Here is a 5,516-nt window from a genome sequence, read left to right as displayed (position 1 = left end):
ATATGAGACTGACTGATTGATTTAAGATAATTGAGCGATTATTAACTAACTGATCACTAGTGAATAATTGTATAATTATTAAAAGCTACCTAGAGGTCTGGAGACTCTGGGATAATAACAACTCCGGTGGTGCCCCGAAACGAGAGATTTTTATGATTAATATTTTCTGAATATTAAAATTCATAATTGGGTATTAATTCTCATAAATTTATTAAAATTCATAGCTAGTTTTAGACACACTACAGTACGTTGATGGCTACGGTAGAAACATGACGATGTGTACAGCGGAAAAGTACGAAATTAACATTATTTATTTACAGCGTCAGTATACACTAATATAGTGTGATTTTTGTTTGTTAATACACTTTGTTGTCACTCACGCTGTCGCCGCTGGTCAGAGTCTCTTCCCCGTGGCGAAGATACACACACACAAACACACACACACACACACACACACACACACACTCGGCCATCAATTGTCAGGAATCAGCTGGGACACCCAGGTCTTCATGCATCTACCTTGGTCTGCTAGCTAGTTCACTCTTCTGACTGCCGATCTCAAGGATTATTAATGTACTTTACCATGGTTTATGGAGATATCCTCCGTATTGATAACCCAAAGTACATCCCTTGCCGTTTCTCTACACCGTGGGGCCCGACATTTCCGTTTTTCCCCGTTTCCTGTTGGAAACTCTACCCTCTCGTGCAATCCGTCCCATGTAGTACCTTTAAAGTGACAGTGCCATTAAATAGAGAGGAACATTATCGTTGCAGTAATTCCACCAGCAATTACATAACATAATTAAAGCTGCAAGCAGCGTTGGGCAGGCCCTCGCACTTGTAGTGTGTCCGGGTGTGAGCCGGCCGAGTTTGCTACGCGGTTCCGACGCTGCATGAAGGTGCTATATGTCACTTCCTGTGTCCCCTATGTGGAGCTACATAGCACTTGCCGCTATGAATATAAATCGATATTGGTGTGTAGATGTCTGCGGGGTGGGAGAGTTATCAAGTTTGGTTCAGATGTGAGCATGTACATTGAAGTTACAACAACTTCCTGTGTCGTGGCAAAGAGTTGATCTTTGTCACCACGCCACGGATACGGCCACTGACAAAAACTCACAGATAGCACAACTTTTCATCTTCAATGCCTTTAGAAGGCACAGCACAAATTTGAAGTCGGTCGGACTAAATCCCTAGGAGGAGTTCGTTAAAGTATGGAGTGTGTAAATCATCCAAAATTTGACGTAAAATTCAAAATGGCCGACTTCCTGTTGGGTTTTGGGTTTTTGTGTGTCTGGACAAGATACACGCACCACAGAAAATTCATGCACGTAGGTGAAATGTGCGGCGGGGGCTGCTTCGTTAAAAGTCACTTCCTGTTGCCAGCAGGTGGCGCTATGACTGTGGGTGAATGTCGGCATGTACATGTGTTCAGGGCGGGACTCTCATCCTACATGTACACTTTGGTGCAGATGTGAGCATGTACACTGAAGTTACAACAACTTCCTGTTTCATGGTGAATCATCGACGCCACAGACACGCCCATTGACGAAAACTCGCAAATAGCACAACTTTTCATCGTCAATGCCTTTAGAAGGCACAGCAGAAATATGACGTCGATCCGACTAAATCCCTAGGAGGAGTTCGTTAAAGTACGAAGTGTGTAAATCATCCAAAAATGGCCATAAAATTCAAAATGGCCGACTTCCTGTTGAGTTTAGGGTATGAGTTCTTGAAGCTTTTTTGTGCGTCTTGATATGATACATGTCCCCAGAAAATTTTGTGCATGTATGTTGAACGTGAACGAGGGGCTAATTTTTTCCAATTTTCTAGGTGGCACTAGCGAGTCAAACCCGCGAAACCCATAAAATATGAAATTTTTCACCAGTTCTGACATGTGTGCAAAGTTTGGTGAGTTTTCGAGTATGCTCAGGTCCAGAGGTGAGTAACAAAATATAACAGGAGCCACTGAATAAGTGAGTGACACAGTAAAAACACAACCTAGGAAGCAGAGCAAGATGTAGCAATCCCTTCGTGGGCAATAGAGTTTTAAGGGGAAATATGAGGGAAAACAAGTTATATAGCTAATAGGTTGCTTTTCATAACAGAACAAATCAAATGGGTAATATGAATATATTACCATCCACTCGCCCCATTTCTGCTGTGGGGAATAGGCAGTGGAAGAGATCTGATGCTAATGAAAGTGCCCTCTGAGTACTAGATGTTACAAAAGCTGATCAAACAAAAGCAAACAAAAGTAGTAGTAATCATGTTTATCCAGTGTGTGTTTGTGTGCCCTGCCGACCTTAAGGGCTACCAACTGCTCCTATCCTCCTTCTCAACAAGGATCAGTGCTGCCAAAACTGCGTTCTATAATGACAGAATAAGTAGTGCCACTGACTAAAGGAACTTATTTTCCACTTTTAAAACGCTACTAAATCCTCCTCCACCTCCTCCAACCACAAACTTGTCTGCTGATAACTTTGCTGCCTTCTTCACAGGCAGGCGGCAATAACTAGCCAATTCTCTAAATCTCTCAAAATCAACCATTCTATTCCCGCCCTGGTGATCTCCCACTGTGTGAGCACAGCACAGGAAAACCTATCATGTAGCAGTCCTTATACATGTCTCCCTCCATCTCCCTCTGGAAATGGCGCAAAAGGCTCAACACCAAGGCTAACATGTAGCAGTCCTACTACATCTGTTCCTCTGCCCTCCAGGACAATTGCACTTCACTTTCCTCATTTACTCCTCTCACGGAGAACGAAATATCAGAACTCCTGACCCATAGCCGTCCAACTACATGCCCACTGGACCCGATTCCTACGAATCTCCTCCGAGCCATATCTCCTACTGTGGTCCCGGCAATCACTCATGTGATAAATCTTCTCTGGTTCTCTGGTTTCAGGAACCTTCCCGACCACTTTCAAAAGGGCTCGGGTTACACCCTTGCTTAAAAAGCCCTCACTCGACCCAACTAAAGTTGAGAATTATCGGCCAGTTTCTCTTCTACCATTTTTATCCAAAACTATCGAACGAGCAGTCTTCAAACAGGTCTCAGAATTCCTCTCACGGAATGACCTCCTAGATCGATATCAGTCTGGTTTTAAGAGTGGCCACTCTACTGAAACGGCTCTTTTGTCTGTAACAGAAGCCCTAAGGGCAGTTAAAGCTGCAGCCCAATCCTCAGTTCTTATCCTGCTTGACCTATCAGCTGCCTTTTACACAGTCAATCACATGATCCTCCTATCCGCACACTCAGCAATGGGCATCTCGGGTAAAGCACTCCTGTGGTTCAAATCCTACAATGTTTGTGGCAAGGGCAATTATCCTCCTCCCACTGCCTCTCCACAGGGGTACCCCAAGGCTCAGTGCTAGGGCCCCTTCTCTTCTCAATTTACACCACCTCACTGGGGCCCGATCATTCACTCGCACAGGTTCTCTTACCACTGCTACACAGACGATACGCAACTCTACCTATCCTTCCTGCCAGACAACCCCACCGTCTCAGCGCGGATCACAGACTGTCTCTCGGACAAATCTGCATTGATGAAGGCTTGCCACCTTCAACTAAACCTCTCTAAGACTGAACGCCCCCAGAATCAGATTCAAGACACTAATGCTTGCATACAGAGTGACTACTGGGTCTGCACCCATCTACCTAAACTCTATAATACAAGTTTACGTTTCTTCTCTGCCACTACGCTCCTCCAACGAACGCCGCCTAGCTCTGCCATCCCTTCACTCAAAGCAATCCCAGTCCCGGCTGACACCATAATGGTGGGACAAGCTACCACATACCATCAGAGCAGGGGCGTCCATCTCTAACTTCAAGAAGCTCTTGAAAACTCATCTCTTCCGAGAACAGTTCCTTTTATAAACCCTCTAACTCCTAACATCTAACATGCACTTCCTGTGCTCTTCTTCTTCTGTCCCCCCCAATTATTGCACTTTTTGTTAACTCTGACTTCTTTTCCTAGGTATTTACACATATTGCCCAGCATTGGTGCTTGGGCAATATGTTAAGGAGGTGGTCAGGGAAAGTGAGCTGGTTTTGATGATAATTAAGTTTGGCACAGTTCCATTAACTTCACTTCTGCTTCTTTGACTCTCTTGCACCTTTTTCCTTCCACCATATCTGTCAGTCTTACACTGTGGCAAATGTAATTAGTAAAGTAAATATAGAAAATTATCATTTAAATTTTGCAACTTAACAGAAGAAAATATTACTACAAGAATGACGTTTGTGCAGTCTGCATGCTAATCATACCATTAGGTACTTTAGCCTTAGGAATGCAACCAGTCGAAAAGAGACTAGTTAAAAACAAGACTCATGCAAACTTGTAGCTGGGTCACAAAAAGTGCTGGCAAAAATAAGTGCAGTAAAACATAAGCCCCTTTGGAGCTGAGAGGCTGACAGGCAGCACAACTTGTTAATATCGTTAGGTCTCCATACAAGGGTACAGCTTAGGTTACATTCATCTGAAAATATAGAGACACTGAACAACATTGATAATTTAATCACACAGATTTAAGAATCATAGTTTCACCTACTGATCAAATGGGCGAAAACTTTCCTCTTCCATGTACATTTGATGATGTATTATCATCTGGTTATGTCTGTGTCTGTATATATGTATATGAATAACTGTATTTTTTTATTTTACTTTATATGTTACCATATTTTAATATAGGCAGCCAACACTTAATTATATGTTGTGTGTGTAGCACGAAGGAACTACAAATTTTGTTTCGTTATGCAGCCTTGTGCTGTATAATGACAAATAAACAACCTTGCACCTTGTACCTTTTACATTTAGTAATTTGGCATTCACTTTTATCCACCCCCCAAAAAAATTAAAAGAATGTCCCCATAATCCCCAGACCTGCTGCAATGACCGATGCAGTGAGTGGGAATCGATCCCAGGTCTCCACTATAGACACTCCTGACGGGTGACGGGTAACCACTGTACAACGGATCCCACCATCCCACCCCTCGAACATATATTCATTCTCTAACTCGCACATACATACATATTCACCTCGCATAATCAGTTTGCACATAAATACGTACTTTACCTCGCGCATATATACATAATCACCTTGTGCATACATACATACTTAACCTCGCACATTTATATATATAATAACCTTGCGCATACATAAATACTCAACCTCGCGCATACATGCTTACAAATGACAGTATGCCTGTATGTGCTTGACAGTATGTATGCATGTGCAAGTGAAGTATTCAATTTTGGCCTAGGTGGCTTCTCATACACGTGACCTACTTCACATGACATAAATATGTGGAGACCATAGTGACACTAAGGAGGTGAACCCCAGATGCTATCAGACTGGCCTATTGATGGCTATTTATAATATGTAACAGTGTTTGTCATGTGTTTGCGCTGTATAACCACTAGAGGTTTCTGCCACAATAATGGTAAACATGAGTCGTAATTTTGTGTGACTAAAGTCGTTTTTCTGTGGTGCACATTCTCCAATTGAGCATA

The sequence above is a fragment of the Micropterus dolomieu genome, linkage group LG17, assembly GCF_021292245.1.
Source record: "Micropterus dolomieu isolate WLL.071019.BEF.003 ecotype Adirondacks linkage group LG17, ASM2129224v1, whole genome shotgun sequence".
In the NCBI taxonomy this organism is placed as follows: domain Eukaryota; kingdom Metazoa; phylum Chordata; class Actinopteri; order Centrarchiformes; family Centrarchidae; genus Micropterus; species Micropterus dolomieu.
The sequence above is the reverse complement of the archived record's forward strand: the minus strand, read 5'-3'. Positions refer to the sequence as shown.